This window comes from Sapajus apella, unplaced genomic scaffold (assembly GCF_009761245.1).
Source record: "Sapajus apella isolate SASKATOON/1434 unplaced genomic scaffold, GSC_monkey_1.0 scaffold144, whole genome shotgun sequence".
NCBI classification, from domain to species: Eukaryota; Metazoa; Chordata; class Mammalia; order Primates; family Cebidae; genus Sapajus; species Sapajus apella.
This window is the reverse complement of record NW_022437084.1, coordinates 1,855,874-1,873,041: the sequence shown is the minus strand read 5'-3', so window position 1 is coordinate 1,873,041 and position 17,168 is coordinate 1,855,874. Positions and strand designations below refer to the sequence as shown.

At 57.6% G+C, this 17,168-nt stretch overlaps 1 protein-coding gene across 1 annotated transcript in view; it reads right to left on the bottom strand.

The window, feature by feature from the left end:
• The window catches only part of LRRC4B (leucine rich repeat containing 4B), a 46,433-nt gene extending 29,509 nt beyond the window's left edge, over positions 1 to 16,924 (bottom strand). Inside the window, exon 1 of the mRNA XM_032264308.1 lies at positions 16,430 to 16,924. The gene's annotated coding sequence lies outside the window, so the exon portion shown is untranslated. The remainder of the gene's footprint in view (positions 1 to 16,429) is intronic.
• Between the last annotated feature and the right edge of the window lie 244 nt (positions 16,925 to 17,168).

The window sequence follows — 17,168 nt, the reverse complement described above, 5'->3', positions numbered from 1 at the left end:
GGCCAGCCCCTCTTCGTGCCACAAAGACTCCCACCCCCAGAGGCACCCCTCTTCTTTGGACCTTATCCAGATCCTCACCCCCTGACACACTTCTGCAAAATCGTCAGCGCAGCCACCTTCATTCATTCAATGTATCCACCCATCCATCCGTCCACCATCCATCCATCTGTCCACCATCCATCCATCTATCCATCTGTCCAGCCAACAAATGTCTACCCAGTCCCTGCTATGTGCCAGACACTGGCCCAGGACCCCCAAGGGCCACAAAAGGCACATCCCCAGAGGCCTGGGTTGGAGTCCTGACTCTGCTGCCACTTCCCGTGACCCTCGGGCCAGTGGCCGCAGTTCCCTCCACTGTGAAACAGGGATACTGAGAGTCTCTGCCTCCTAGGGCCGCTGGGGGGATTAAATCGCCAAATCCTTGGTAAAGGGTTCTGTCTTCATAACATATGCGGAATCAGACCCTGGAATCAGAGGATCTTTCTCTCCACCCCCAGGGTACTTCCCTGGCCTGGCTCCCATCCCCCTCTCCCGGGTCCTCCCCCAATCTCCCCACTTCTACCCTCACCCCCACTCCCTGTCCATTTCCCACAGGCAGCAGGCAGTGAGAGGGACCCTGTCAACACCCCGCGGACCCTGCCCTGCCTCTGCTCCACAGTCCCCCATGGCTCCTGTCCCACTCAGAGCAGAGGTGAGGACTTCACCTCGGTTTTCAGGCCCCCACTCCCCAGCCCAGCTCCATCTCTGACCTCACTGCCTGCCTCCTCCCCCTGCTACTCTGTTTCCAGAAGAGGCAGCGCACACCCCGGCCCCAGGGCCTTTGCACCTGCTCTTCCCTCTGCCTGAAGCCTCTTCACTGGTCATCCGGAGGCTCTCGCCTTGTTCTCTATCAGGTCTGTGCTCCGATGTTACCTTCTCAGTGAGGCTGTCCTGACCGCCCCACATCAGACAGTACCCCTATCCCCCGCTCCAGAACCTTCTCTGTCTTGTGTTTCTCCGTGACATTTATCAGCGTCTGAGCTTTTTTATGCCCGTGCGCTTGAATGTGAGTTTCCCAAGGCCAATCATTTTGTGACTGATTCCCGGGACCCACGACAGTGCCGGGCACATGGCAGTTGCTCACTGAACACTGGGTGCAGGACGGATGGGTACGTTATCATCGCTGGGGGTCTGTTTTCTCCCACGCTCATACAACATCCCCACTCAGCCCAGGCCACACTGCAATAGCTGCACATTCAGGCTCCCAGCCCTGGACACCCTCGGTCCCCAGCTCCCCTTCCAACCTAGGAGGGCTGCTGGCAGAGGCAGCACAGCTTTTTTTTTTTTTTTTTTTTTGAGACAGGGTATCACTCTGTTACCCAGGCTGGAGTGCAGTGGCACAATCTCAGCTCACTGCAACCTCCGCCTCCTGGGTTCAAGCAATTCCCCTGCCTCAGCCTCCTGAATAGCTGGGACTATAGGCGCCCACCACCATGCCCAGCCAATGTTTGTATTTTTTAGTAAAGACGGGGTTTCACCATGTGGGCCAGTCTGGTCTTGAACTCCTGACCTTCAGTGATCTGCCTGCCTCGGCCTCCTAAAGTACTAGGATTATGGGTGCACACCACCTGGCTAGTTTTTGTTTGTTTGGTAGAGACGGGGTTTCACCGTGTAGGCCAGGCTGGTCTCGAACTTCTGACCTCCAGTGATCTGTCTGCCTTGGCCTCCCAAGGTGCTGGGATGACAGACGGGAGCCACCACGCCTGGCTGAGGAAGCACATCTACATGCCATGATGCAGCTTTTGTCAGCTGGACACCAGTGTCCCAGGTCACCCTCCATGCCCCAGCACCACCTGGATGGCTAAGTCCTAGATACTACACCTCGGGTTCCCAACAGGAGGTTCCCAGCACAGCTCTATGCACCCAGAGGAAAGCTACCACTTTGCCCAAGCCTTAGATACCCACTTGTGTGAGCTACACTCCTGAAAACAGCCACACACTGAGGGGGCACCTGGCCCCAGCTGTCCCCAGATAGAGCTCTCTGACCTGGATAACAGGAATGCCGGCTAACCTCATTCCCACAGCCAGGCATGCCGCATGCATCCGACTCGTGCGAACTCAGCGAATAACGACACCAGCAAAGGTGGTAATGTCCAACACACACCTGGCACGGACTGGCACTGTCCTGGGAGCTTTACTTGCATTAAGCCCCACAGTTTGCCCATCAACCCTCTGAGAGAAGAGCGCTATTACACCCATTTCACCTCTAGGAAAGCTGAGGCACGCAGAGGTACTGTCAGTTGCTGAAGGTGAAACACACAGCTAGGAAGTGGCTCCTCTCAGGTCAGCCTTGCCAGAGTCCAGGGGCCCCAAAGACCCCCAAGATTGGCCTGATGACAGCAACAATTCCCACGGAGGTTGCCTTCGTGCGGGGTGGGTACAGGCAAGGCCACAGGCCTGCTGAAGAGCCATCCTTCCTCTGCCCCTGCAGTCACCGCACTGCACAGGACACGGCACGCCTGACAGCCCACCATGGCTTCACGCCCTGCTAGTGGAAACTCCGTGGTCTGTCCCCCACCCCCACGTACCCCTAGTAGTAATGGGAAGTACTGATTACATGTGGGTGCCGTGCTACTCACTCCTCAAGCCGCTGGCTTCTCCCCATGGCCTCCCCATGGGAGGGAGGGATGGTTCTTGTGCCCATTTTACAGATGCAGAAGCAGATTCAGAGGCGGACAGCACTTGCCGAAGGTTACATGGCCTTCGAGCAGCACGGCCAGATTGGAACCCCAAGCCCAGAACCTGGCCAGGTCACCATGGCTGCATCTTCCACCCCAGGTGCCCCGGAAGAGGACCCATCACAAAGGTATACCTGTTCTTCCTAACCTGGTAGAAGGAACGAACCAGAGATGCAGGCACAGAAGGCCCCCAAAGAGGAGAAGAGGAGCAGAGACTGGTAGAGTCACAGGCATACAAGGGGGCATGAGAGGGGCAGGACAGGAGGCCCTGAGATGGAGCTGAGATCCAGGGGAAGCAGAGGCAGGGAGGGCCCGGGCACTTGAGGTGTGAGGCTGAGTCCTCACGGGCTTCGCCATCCTCCCCAGTCCCAGCTCTGCGAGATCTTGGGCACTGTGCCTGGGAGGATTCAGGCAGATGGCAGATCGGAAACTCGGGGACCCAGGGGAGGCGGGGTGAGGAGAAATGGGAGGCAGGGAACGTTCCTGTCAGGCACACTCAGTTTTTTGGGGGGTAAATTCAGAAGGCCAAAGGAAAGATAGGAAATTGACTACCATTCCAGCAAACAGCATGGAGGTTAGAGCTAGAGAAGAACTTCCCGACTGTGAGGGACTGGGGCAGGAGTGGAACCTGGAGCCCAGGGGACGGAGAGGCATGGAACCCGGGGAGGGATGGGCACTTCTGTCCCTGAAAGAAGTTTCTGGTCCTATGCGAGAGACCGGGGTTCAGGGGGCGGTGACAGGCAGCGCGGGCGTCAAGGATGAATGAGACTTCCTGCCTGTTTCTCTGAGCCAATCCATGTCCTGAATGCTTCTGTGGCTCACGCCTGTAATCCCAGCACTTTAGGAGGCCAAGGAGGGTGGATCACGAGGTCAAGAAATCGAGACCATCCTGGTCAACATGGTGAAACCCCGTCTCTACTAAAAATATAAAAAAATTAGCTGGGCGTGGTGGCGCGTGCCTGTAATCCCAGCTACTCAGGAGGCTGAGGCAGGAGAATTGCCTGAGCCCAGGAGGCGGAGGTTGCGGTGAGCCGAGGTCGCGCCATTGCACTCCAGCCTGGGTAACAAGAGCGAAACTCCGTCTCAAAAAAAAAAAAGAAAAAGAAAGAAAATAAAAGCAGCCCTACAACCCCAAGAATTGTCAGGCCCCTAAGTTTTGAGGTAGAGGAACCTTAGGGAAAGGGCAGTCCAGGTCCCCTAGGAGCTGCTGATGAGGAAGCAGGGCTGGGGGCTTGGCTCAGCTCATGAGTCTTTTCAGGCTGCAGGACCAACGGGCCGGTGAAGTGGGGGTGGAGTTGGGGTGGGGGTGAGGTGCCGTTGGAGAAGGAGAGGTGGTGACTTGTTTGGAAGCTGGGGGTTGTTTCCTCCTTTGCGGCCACTCCGGCCTCCCCCAGGCTCCTCCCACCCACGAGGCGCCTCCCACCCTGGCTCCACCCACCCACCAGGCACCTCCCACCCAGGCTCCACCCACCCACCAGGCACCTCCCACCCAGGCTCCTCCCACCAACACCTAGCCCCTTACCCCCAAGGGGACTTTGCCCCTGCTGTGCCGTCTGCCAGCCAGGGGTGCTCTTCCTGGGGTCAGGGAGGCGCTGCGTCCCCAAGACACCTCCAGGACGTCTTCTTTGAGCTCCCCCTGCCATCCCTAGTCCTTGCACCTCTTCACAGCTCCTGTCACAGCCACCCAGCACCTGATGCTCGGTGATTTGTTACTGCATTCATTGCCTGGCTTCCTGCTAGGAGGGGAGCTCCTGAGGGCTTTGCCGGGGTGTTGACGGCTGCATCCCCAGGGCCTGCCACCGTTCCGGCCCCTCCAAGCCTCAGTATTTGCTGCAGGAACGAGCGAGCCAGCGCCCCCTACCGGCAGGTCCTCCGCTGACACCCTATGCAAAGAGCCTTGTTTCTAGGGAGGCAGCTGTGGGGGTGGGGGTGAGCCGCCAAAGTGACAGGGTGGGCCCCCGGAACGTCCAGGAGGGAAGCCCGGAGGAGGGGATGCCAAGCTGTTACAGAGGCCGTGGCGATGGGCCGGGGGGCCTCCTTCCTCCCACACCGGGCTGTGACAACCAAGGGGCAAGCTCAGCTCTGGGGCGTGAAGGGCCCCTCTGAGTGGACTGGAGTGAGGCGGCTCGAGGCCAGGGAGGAGCCGGGCCAAGGATCCGGGGGTAGAGGATGAGGCCGTGGCTGGAGCCACAGAGATGGAGAGGAAGGAAAGAATGAACAGATAAAGCAAATTTGTAAAAGTGGCAGAGCCTGGGGGCGGTGTAGGAGGTGAGGGAGAGGGAGGAGCGAGGCCCTTCTTATAGATCTGGGGTCAAATTCCGAAAGCCAGAAGAGGACGGCGGGGTGGGAAGCTGTTAGGGGGAGAAGGGAATGCCAAGGTCCCTGCCACATGCCCCCAGTCTCCACTCGCGCCTCGCTCTGGTCACACCCACACCGCCCACCTGGCTCCCGTCCCCGGCTGTGCGACCTTGGGTGAGTGAGCTGCTCCCTCTCTGATGACGCTGCACGGGGCTGTGGCAAGGGCGCCCAAGTAGGGCCTGGCACACAGCAAGTGACCAACAAGTGAGATGTGGGAATCTGAGACTGGCTGACCACCGGGAAAAGGAGAAACCAGGGCTCCGACCCCTTGGTGCTGCCAATTTTCTGCTAGGAACAATACCCTGTGGTCACTCAGTTTCCTCGTCGGAGAAATGGGAATTAACAGCAGGTTCCAGAAAACAGAGGGCTGGGAAGGCTGGGGATGGGGGAGGAGGGCTATTGACCCTTGAATGACAGGGGTTTGAACCGTGTGGTCCACTTATACGTGGACTTTCTCCCACCTCTGCTACTCCTGAGACAGCAAGACAACCCCCCACTCCCCACCCCACCTCCTCCTTACAGCCCATTCAAAGCGAAGATGATCAGGGGGAGCCCTTTACGATGATCTACTCCACTTAGTGGATAGTAAATGTACTTTCTCTTCCTCAGCATTTTCTTAATAGCATTTTCTTTTCTCTAACTCACTTTATTGTAAGAATTCAGGATAGAATACATTTAACATACAGAATGTGTTAACTGACTGTTTACGTGGGGTGTCCAGTCAACAGCACACTATTAGTAGTTACGTTTTAGAGGGGTCAAAATTTACATGCAGGTTTTCAACTGCACAGGGCACCGGTACCCCTGGCCCCAAGTTGGCCAAGGGGCAACTGTATACATAGATAGGTGCACACACACATACACGTATATATAAATTTCTACTGGAGTGCAGTGGCGTGATCTCAGCTCACTACAGCCTCGACCTCCCAGGCCCACGTGATCCTCCCACGTCAGCCTCCTGAGTAGCCAACTACAGGTGTGCATCACTACACCCAGCTAATTTCTTTCTTTTTTCTTCTGAGATGGAGTCTCACTCTGTCACCAGACTGGAATGCAGTGGCCCAATCTCAGCTTACTGCAGCCTCCACTTCCTGAGGTTCAAGTGATTCTCCTGTCTCAGCCTCCCAAGTAGCTGGGACCACAGGCATGCACCACCACAGCCAGCTAATTTTTGTATTTTTAGTAGAGATGGGGTTTCACCATGTTGGCCAGGATGGTCTCAATCTCTTGACCTTGTGATCCGCCCTCCTCAGCCTCCCAAAGTGCTGGGATTACAGGTGTGGGCCACCACGCCCGGCCAATCTTTTTGTATTTTTGTAGAGATGGGCTTTTGCCATGTCGCCCAGGCTCAAATAATCCTCCCGTTTCAGCCTCCCAAAGTGCTGGATTCTAAGCATGAGCCACAGCACTCGGCTGTATTTCAACATTTCAATGCATCACCATCCAACAGAACTCTCTGCAATGATGTAAATGTTCTATCTACGCTGTCCAACATTGGCAGCCACCGGCCACATGAGGCTACGGAGCATGTGACATGAGTCAAGCGTGAACAGGGGCTGAATTCTTCATTTGGCTTGACGTGACCGTCAGTGCTCACGCGTGGCGGTGGCTGTAGTGGCTACTGTATGGGACAGCGTGGATCTAACTGCTGATCCTGCTTGGAGCTGCTTCTGCCTGAGTCCCCGAAGTGCTGCTCCGTCTGCTTCTTGCCCAGCAACCTCACAGGGCTCTTACAGGACTCAAGCAGAAGCCAGGGAGGTCACAGCCAGAGAAACAGAACATTACTGAGACTGTGAGGTCCAAGCGCCTGGCCAGCTCTGCCTCGGTTGCTTGTGCCAGGCCTGCGCTGTGGGAGCTGCTTGCAAGAGCTCATTGAGTCCCTGCCAGGGGCCTATGGTGAGAGCTGCTTCAGCCCATTTTACGGAAGGGCATGCTGAGGTATGGTGAGGTCACTGCCATACCTATGGAGAGCCAGATTTGGGCAGGCTTTGAGATACAAACTGAACTTCCAAAAAAGAAAGGAAAAAAAGAAAAGAGGGCCAGGCATGGTGTCTCATGCCTGTAATCCCAGCACTTTGGGAGGCTGAGGTGGGCAGATCATCTGAGGTCAGAAGTTCGAGACCAGCCTGACTAACACGGTGAAACCCCATCTCTACTAAAAATACAAATTTAGTCACGCATGGTGGCAGGCACCTGTAATCCCAGCTACTCAGGAGGCTGAGAAAGGAGAATCACTTGAACCCGGGCGGTGGAGGTTGCAGTGAGCCGGGACTGTAACATTGCACTCCAGCCTAGGCAACAGAGCAAGACTGTCTCAAAAAAAAAAAAAAAAAAAAAAAAAGAGCGAGAAAAGAAAAAAAGAAAAAAAACTGAACTTCCAGGCCCCTGGACTATGATTCTGTGCTGGGAATGGGCAGCTTAACACCCCTGAACTGAATTTGCCCGGAAGAGAACTGGGATCTGGCGTGGCATTGGTGGTTTTTACAACAGTATTCGTTGTCAAGGCTTGGGCAGTTGGGTGTGAGAGTGAGTCTGCAGGTGGGAGGGGCATGGCCCCAGCTGGCTCCACCCACAGGGGGGCCCCCTAGGAAGGATGCTGTTGCTATCTGTTTTCTCTCACAGGGTTGTGCATAGCTACTTCATTTACAACACAAGGGTGTTACTAAAAGTCATAAAAAGCTGAAAATTATGTGAACTGGAGCAACGCTTCTCAGACATGAATGTGTGTCCAGCTGCCTGGGAATCTTGTTAAGAGGTAGACTGTGGCCGGTCGCAGTGGCTCACGCCTGTAATCCCAGCACTCTGGGAGGCTGAGGCAAGCAGATCACTTGAGGTCAGGAGTTCGAGACCAGCCTGACCAACATGGTGAAACCCTGTCTCTACTAAAAACACAAACATCTGGCCGGGCGCGGTGGCTCACGCCTGTAATCCCAGTACTTTGGGAGGCCGAGGCAGGTGGATCACGAGGTCAAGAGATCGAGACCATCCTGGTCAACGTGGTGAAACCCCGTCTCCACTAAAACTACAAAAAATTAGCTGGGCATGGTGGCGCGTGCCTGTAATCCCAGCTACTCAGGAGGCTGAGGCAGGAGAATTGCCTGAACCCAGGAGGCGGAGGTTGCGGTGAGCCGAGATCGCGCCATTGCACTCCAGCCTGGGTAACAAGAGTGAAACTCTGTCTCAAAAAAAAAAAAAACCAAAAAACAAAAGAAACAAAAAACGCAAACATCAGCTGGGCATGGAGGCATGTGCCTGTGGTCCCAGCTACTCGGGAGGCTGAGGCAGGAGAATCACTTGAACCCAGGAGGTGGAGGCTGCAGTCAGCTGAGATCGCATCATTGCACTCTAGCCTTGGTGACAGAGTGAGACTCTGCCTCAAAAAATAAAAATAAGAATAGGCTGGGTGAGGTGGCTCATGCCTGTAATCCCAGCACTATGGGAGGCTGAGGCAGGCGGATCATGAGGTCAGGAGATTGAGACCATACTGGCTAACACAGTGAAACTCTGTCTACACTAAAAATACAAAAACTAGCTGAGCATGATGGCATGCACCTGTAACCCCAGCTACTTGGGAAGCTGAGGCAAGAGAATCACTTGAACCCAGTAGACAGAGGTTGCAGTGAGCCACGATCACGCCACTGAATTCCAGCCTGGGTAACAGAGAGAGACTCCACCTCAAAAATAAATAAATAAATAAATAAATAATAACCCAAAACACACAGATTTTGCATTGGCGTATCTAGGGTGAGGCTGTAATTCTGTTTCCCAGGGGATGCTGGTCTCGGAGCAAGGTACTAAGGGGTCTCTAAGTGCCCATCCCACTCCTATATTCCATTGCAGGGTGAAGAATGATGTCCCCTCTTCTCACCCCAAGCTCCGTATAGGGGTGCGGCTCAAGGGTCGGCCTTGGAATCAATTAGACCTGGGTTTGGACCTCAGCTGCAACAGTCACTAGCCATGTAGCCTTGCAAAGGGAACATCACCCCTCAGGGCCTTGGTCAGCTCATCTGTAGGTGAGGATTGTCTGTTCTCTGTGATGAGCTTATGGAAATGCCTGCAGCATAAGAGGAAAATGCTCAATGACCTTATTCCAGGATCCAGAAGATCCTCCTCCTCATCACACCGTCCTGTGAAAAGGAAGGATGGAGAGGTGGAAAGAGTGTCGGTGTGGAGGAAAACTGGGTTTAAACTCTGGCTGGCCACTTTCTCCCTGTGTCCCCTACTCCAGGCTCTGCCTTGCAGTCTGTGAAGATAATAACACCTAAGAATAGTTTGTTGGGGCTCTTGGTGACCATGTGCAGTGCTTGACACTTAAATGACAGCTACATTAAAAATTATCATTTATTACTGGTCAGGCGCAGTGGCTCACACCTGTAATCCCAGCACTTTGGGAGGCCAAGGTGGGCGGATCACCTGAGGTCAGGAGTTCAAGACGAGCCTGGCCAACATGGTGAAACCCCATCTCTACCATATATGTGAAAAATTAGCTGGCGAGGTGGTGCATGCCTATAATCCCACCTACTCGGGAGGTTCAGACAGGAGAATCGCTTGAATCTGGGAGGTGGAGGTTGCAGTGAGCCAAGATCATGACACTGCACTCCAACCTGAGCGATAGAGCGAGACTCCATCTTTTTTTTTAAAAAAGTTATTTATTCTTACGGGTCAGAAGAACAAACCATTTCCCCATTCTGTGACTCAGGCCATCCCCCTCTGCTATTGTAAACCCAGCATTTCTGGCTGGATCAAAACCATTCATTTGTCAAGGAGCAGGGGCCCATGGGATCCTATCTGGGGTCCTTGCCCTTCCCAAAACAAGGTCCTACAACCCCCGAGTTGGTGAGGACTGATTCTCTACAGTGAGAATCCGCATGGAGCGTCCTTTTCCTTTCTGGTGGTTTAGAGGCATAAACAAGACTGAGAACCTAACGGCCCCTGAGTTACAGAAGCTCCAATGCCTTTAAAAGTCTCATCTTGCTGGCTGTGGTGGCACATGCCTGTAATCCCAGCACTTTGGGAAGCCAAGGCAAGAGGATCACATGAGCTCAGGAGTTCCAGACCAGCCTGGGCAACATAGTGAGAATCCCCCTCTCTACAAAAAATACACAAATTAGCTGGGTGTGGTGGTGCACACCTGTAATCCCAGCTACTCAGGAGGCTGAGGTGGGAGGATCGCTTGAGCCCAGGAGGTCAAGGCTGTGGTGAGCTGTGATGATGCCATTGCACTTCAGCATGGGTAACAGAGCAAGACCCTGTCCTCCCCCAACTACAGAAGTCTAACCTTTTACGGGTCTATTGTTATGAACAACCTAATTATTGTGATTATTAATTTTACGGCCAGGTGCAGTGGCTCACACCTGTAATCCCAGCACTTTGGGAGGCCGAGGCAGGTGGATCACTTGAGGTCAGGAGTTTGAGACCAGCCTGGTCAATACAGTGAAAACCTGTCTCTATCATAATATAAAATAAAATAATTACCCAGGTGTAGTGATGTGTGCCTGTAGTCCCAGCTACTTGGGAGGCTGAGGAACTGCTTGAACCCAGAAGACGGAGGCTGCAGTGAGCCAAGATCGCACTACTGGACTCCAGCCTGGGCGACAGAGAGAGACCCTGCCACACAAAAAAAGTCTAATTTCCACTTGGATGGCCCAATGGACCATTGTATTCTCCTCTCTGGGCCTCAATTTCCCCCTCTGTAAAGCAGAGGCAACCTGCAGGACGGCCCACATACAGGTTTGCAGTCCCTGCTCTGCCATTCTAGGTGTATAATTCTGGGCAACGACCCCACCCCTCTGGGCCTCAGTTTCCCCATCTGTTGAGCCGGGGATGATGAGCGTGCCTCCCTGCAGGGTTGCCACAGGAATACGTGGGAAAAATCCACATAAGAGGCTGAGTATTGAGCCTGGCAAGTGGCATGCTCTCAATCGCCATTAGCTGCAATCATGATCATCTCATGCTCGGGATGAGACTGTTCCAGGCAAGGGGAAGGCCAGTCTCCTCTGCATTTACCACCTGGGGATGGCCTCTCCAGTGGAGCTGTGGCCGCACTGCCTTCTGATCTCTGTCACAGTGTTTGAACAAGAGCTCTGGGGTCTAAGCTTACTCCCCAGCCGGTGCTGCTTCTGGGGGCATGGTGAGCCTGGGAGTGGCTGCTGACCGCCTCCCTCCCCCCGACTGCCCTGCCTCACTCCCTTCCCCCTCTCCATCTAGCTTTTTTTTTTTGACAGAGTTTCGCTCTTGTCACCTAGGCTGGAGTGCAACGGCGTGATCTCAGCTCACTGCAACGTCTACTTCCCGGGTTCAAGTGATTCTCCTGCCTCAGCCTCCCAAGTAGCTGGGATTACAGGCTCACACCACCACGCCTGGCTAATTTTGTATTTTTAGTAGAGACAGGGTTTCACCATGTTGGCCAGGCTAGTCTTGAACTCCTGACCTCAGGTGATCCACCCTCCTCAGCCTCCCAAAGTGCTGGGATTACAGGTGTGAGCCACCGCGCCCAGCCTGCCTCTGTCTAGGTCTTATACGCACTCTTCAACCTCCCACTAGGATCCCCGATACTACCAGACACCCCCATCCTCACTCTCAGAAGCCCTCCTGGGGAACCAGCAGTCCCCTGTGGGCTCCTGCCTGCTCCCCAGCGGCCAGCCCCCACCAGCCCATCTTGTGGGCCTTGGAGGCAGCCCCTCCACCTCTGCCTGCCGTGACAACAGTTTCGCGTGGGTTTCCAGGCAACAAGGGGCATCCTGCCTCTTTTCTTACTCTCCTGCCACCCCCTGTCTAGCAGAGCCAGCCCAGTCTCAGTAACAGACTGGAAGGAAAGGGGCGTTCTCCCTAGTGGGTAGAGATGGTCCCGAAACTCAGTTATCAGGGTTTCCCACACCCCGCCAGAGAGGACAGGAAGATGTGCCCCCTACACCCAGCAAGCGTGATGGTGGAGGGGCCGCTGCTGGGCCTGAGTGCTGCAGGCTCGAAGGGGAGCCCTGTCCTCTGCACCCCTATCTGGAGGTGAGGCCTTCCTCCTCCGGAAACAGGGTCCGCACGACAGGTCCTCTATGGCAGGCAGCCCTCCATCTCCGCCTGCTCTGGGACCACATGTGCAGCCTGGAGCTCAGGGAGGAAGCCCACCCCCTGCCTACGGGGCTGTGATGCCACATGCTGAGGACAAGAGTGTAGGGTCTGTGGCCCACCCTAGCCATCAGCCAGCTGAGAAGCGCAGGCTGCGACATGGTGGCTTCACGCAACGCTGACTCTCCAGCACTGGAAGGACTGGCAGTTTCACAGCAGACCCTGGCCCTGGAGAACGGGTGTCTGCTTGGTGCCCTGGCAGCCTTAAGAACCACTTCTCCCAGATAATGATAGGACTCTCCTGCTCTTGGCCATTTTAGTGGAAAGAGGGCCCAGTCAAAGTGAGGCTTGGAGTTAGGGCTAACTGATGGGGGGATGACGGAGGAGCCACAGAGAGGACCTGGCCAGGGAATCCGAGGGATGGAGAGTGGGGAGGGTGACAGTGCACAAAGAGACAGAGCAGAGAGGAGGAGGAGCAAACAGCAGGGCCTGCAAACTTCCCTGCCCAGCAGGGAAGACCAATCAGGATACTGGTTAGAGGGGAGAGTGGGGCGTGGTGGCCCTGGGCACCTGAGCACAGCCCACGGTTACCCAGGGGGGAAGAAGATTCCAAAAGCTGGCAGTCTAGATTTTTATGAGAAATCTCTAATTTAAAAAATGTTGGCAACAAATTAAACATGTTGAAAGCACCAGGAAAATAATGCTCTCGGGTGCTGGGAGGACCCCAGCGTAAGTGAGTCCTCAGGGACGTGCGGAGAGGGAACTTCAGGGAAGAAGCCAGGGAGGCAGGGGGCAGACAGGCTGGCAGGAACAGCGGCAGAGGTGAGGGTGAGTGACACAGAGGGACAAAGAAGAGAGGCACTGAGAGCGGGTGTCGAGCAGAGACAGAAATAGAGGCAGGTTTCACAGCAGATGGGGTGGGAGAGGGAAAGACTGAGGGATGAGGGAGTCCAGAGACTCCACGGTTGGGCCAGGCCCAGCAGGGGGCGAAGGGTCAGCCCCGTCGGGCTCCAGCAGTCACCCTTAATCCCACTCAGAGACAGGCCAGAGGGGCGAAAGGTCAGTCCCAGGAAAGATGACACAGGAGACGGAGGGGTGAGACAGCTTGACAGAGACAGGAGGTCCAGGTGATAGCCCATGACAGACAACCGGCCAGAGAGCACGGGATAGGGAGACAGGATGGAGCCGGTGTGAGATGCCCAGCAGGTGTCCTAGCAAATAAGACAGGTGATCAAGGGGGTGGGGACCCTGGCAAGAAGGCAGGGCCAGGGTTCCGGAAGGGACTGAGGATTCAGCGGCCACCCCGGGCCCCCAACCCACAGCACCTCCGCATGGGCCCCGACGGTGTGCGAGGGCGCCTATGTGCACAGGCTCTGCTTGTGAGAGAGATGTCAGCACCCTGTGATATCTGACGTCTTAATTCTGCTGACCTCTCGGATGGATGTTGAGGAGGTCCCTAAGGAGTCCGGTGGCATGGGAAGCACTCTCTGGGCTGTCTCTGAGTGGGATTAAGGGTGACTGCTGGAGCCCGACGGGGCTGGCCCTCCCTGCAGTGCACAGGCGCCCGCGTTTCCCAGGCTGGCACTGGGACTGTCTTAGCGGCACCTGGAGAACGGTGTGTGCTCGGTGCCCTGGCAGCCTTCCCACACCTCCGTGCCTTTCGCTGTGTGTCTCTCTGCGCACGTGAGGCCACGAGGCTACAGGACCACAAGGCAAGGGCCTCCCGCCTTTGTCTCTCCCTCCAGGTCTCTGTGTACGAAGGTCTGTGCGTGACACACGACTACAGGTCTGGGGACTGCTCCCTGTTTCTCCTGACCTCCTGCTGAGCGTGGGGGCTGCGTCTGCAGCTGGGCCAATGTGGTTGCACATGGGGTCTCTGGCTACCAGTGAATGACTGTGTGCGCGAGTGTGCATGTGTACAAGCTAGGGCATCTCTGCCTCCATGTCCCCGTGTCTTCCTCGCACGCTCCCACTCTCTGTCGCTGACTTGGGGTCCCTCTGACAAGTCAGAAGTGGCCTCTAATCCCCCAGTGCTTTGGTGGCCAGTGTCCCCGGGCTCCCTGCTGGCCCCGGCAGGGGCCCTGTGGCTCCCTGCATCTCTGCCTCGCCCGCCCCGTGTGTCTGCTCTCTGGGTGGGAGTGGCGTGTGTCCCTGGCTCCCCGACTCTTTCTTTCTTTCTTTGGGAAATTGAGTAACTCCACGACTCTGGATGCTGATGCCCTAATTGTCTATGTGTCTGTTTCAGAGGCTGGGTGCCCTCTGTCGCTCTGGGCCTTCCTCCCTGGCTCCCACCCTTCCCTTCCTTGGGTCTCTCTCTCCTGCCTTTCCACTGCTTCACTCTCTGTCCCTCTTTTCTCTGTGTGCGTTTGGACCATTGGGTGGCCAGGAGGAGAGGAGCCCCAGGCCGGAGGGGAGGAGGGGGAGGAGGAAGAGGAGGAGGAGGAGGAGAAGGAAGGTGGGAAGGGGAAGTGGAGGCTGCAGAAAGGCAGGTTAGAAGGCAGAGGCTGCAGAAGATGCTACAGGAAGAGGGAGGGGCCGTCCTGGCCGCGGTCCGGGGGTGGGGGGCGGGAGTTTTTAGGCTCCTGGACCAGGAGAGAAGCCGACTTCGGCTACTCCCAGCTGCCTAGAGCCCGAGTTCCTGTCTGGCGGCTGCGCGGCCGGGACTTGGGATGTGAGGCGCATAGCAATGGGGCGCTGCGGAGGCGCCACTGCAGCTCCCAGCTGGAAAGGGGGGCGGGGAGGGGGCCGAGGGGCAGCCCCGAGGCTCCCTTCCCCCTCCCCTTCCCAGCTGGGCTCTCCCCAGGGGAATTCCCCACCCCGAGAGAAAGTCGCCAGCGGCTGCAAGGAGGGGGCAGGGAGGAGGGGAGGGCGCCCAGGAGGAGAGCAGAGGTGAGGGGGTCTGGGGAAGAATATAGGGGTGCAGAGAGGAGGGGAAGGGGCAGGGGAGTGGGCAAGAGGCCATCCTGGGCTCTGGGGACTCGAGCCCTGCGGAGAGACGGGCTGGGCCCCTGGCCGGACGGTACCCCAGGTAGGCAGGGCATGGAGATGGGGGGAACCTTGAGAGCCCGGGCCCCGGGATTGATGGTGAGTCGGAAGGAGAGGTTCCCAAAAGCAGAGAGCTAGGATTGTGGGGGTCTGAGATTGGGGGTACTATGGGGTGAGGAGACAGGATGGGGGGGTCTCTGGGTGAAGAAAGGTCATAGGAGGAGGTTTCAGAGAGTGCAGGGCTGAGAAGGCTGCTGGGGTGCTGGGGAGAAAGCGGAGAGGCTGGGGTGCAAGGCCGGAAGAGAAGCGGGGAGGGCGCGGGAGAGAGCGGGAGGAGAGGGCAGCTGAAGGGGGGGGGTCTCCTGGACAGAGGGTCTGGTGAGGGATATCTGGGGGAGGGTCCGGGATGGGGTGAGAGGATCCTGAGGGGCAGGTGTTGTGCCTTAGAAGATCCTAGAAGAGCAGGTGTGAGGGTCGGAAGCCTGGGGATGAGGCAGCAAATGGGGGGCGAGGGTCTGCAGGAGGGGAAGCTTCCAGGAGGGGAGGGCAGAGGGAGGTGGGAGAAGCAGTGGTCCTGGAGAGACACGTGTCCAAGGATACAAGGCACCAGAGCTGAGTGGGGTCAAGGAACGGGGGTCTTGTGGAAAGGAAGGGGCAGGGGTCTGAGTCTCCCACCGGGAGAGGTGGGGTGACCCCAGAGACAGAAGGGCTGAAGACTGGGGAGGGGGTTGTCTCACTCCCCAATCACCCCCTCCATCTTTCCCATTTTCACTTCCCAAACTCCCCGGTTCTCCCCAGTTGCCACGGCAACCGCTCTTGCCAGGCGCGGTCACCAAGGAAACCCCGTGCCCGCCTCTCCCCCCTCCCCATCACTGGCGTGCCCCCCCCACCCCAAGCAGCAGCGGTGTGGAGGGTGGGAGGGGCCATGGGGAGAGGAAGAACCTGGACTCCCGCCCCAGAAAGGGGGGCCCGGACCTACGCCCGGCGAGCCCCCACCCTAAGTCTACTTCCTCAACCCCACAGCTGGATACGCAGCGACCGCCGGACGCACCCCCACAACCTGTCCCCAGGCAGCAGCGACCCCCCCCAGCACAGAACTCGCCCGGCCCGGAGAACCCCCACCCAGCCGCCTCCCCCACCGGCTTCTGCCTCCGTCAGGCCCCGCCCCTTGTCCTCTGCCATCCCCCACCCCATCCCGGAGGAGGCCTAGGACCACCGTCCCCCAATTAGCCAATGCCCCCCACCTACCCCCCGCGGTTCCGCCGCCGGCCCCCGCCCCTGACCCGTGCCCCTCAGAGGCTACTCACAGCAAGGAGAGGGACTCCTTCCGGGGGGCAGCATGCCCGGCCCGTGGGGGGAGGACCCCCCCAATGAGGCTCAGGAATTTGGGGTGCAAGGCCCGCTGCGGGGAGGCGCGGGGGGCGGGGCTGCGGCCGGGCCGGGAGCCTCTCTCGCGCTCTCCCCCCTCCCCGACTCCTGGGTGGGGAGGGGGCTTCCGCGGCGGCGGCGGCGGCGGCGGGGCTGGGGGGGCCGCGCTGCCTCCTCGCCTCGCGCCCGCCCGCCGTCCGGCCCGGCGCCCTCGCCCGCCGCCCGCCTTCCTTCTTGCCTTCCTTTCTTTCCTTCTTTCTTTCCTGGTTTCCTTCCTTCCAGCCTTCCTTCCTTCCTTCCTCCCTCCTCGGGCCCGCCGGCGCCGCTCTCCCCCCACCCCACCCCCCCCCAGGCCCCGGCCCCGGCCCCGGCCCCCGCCTCGGACGGTGCGGCAGCGACCGAGAGCAGCCGAGAGCGGCGGAGACGGGAGCGGAATACTGATGATGGTGGGAGCGGGCGGGCGGAGGGAGGGAGCAGGAGGGAGGCCCGGGAGGAGCGGAGGGGGGAGAGAGGGAGGGAGGGAGGACCGCGAGGAGAGGGAGGAAGGAAAGAGGGGGGAAGAACCGGAGAGGATGGGAGAGGGAGGGAAGGGGAAGGGGAAGGGAAGAAGGAAGGAAGAGGGAAGAGGGTGGCGGAAAGAAGAGGGGGAGAAAAAGGGGAGGGAGCAGGGGAGAGGAG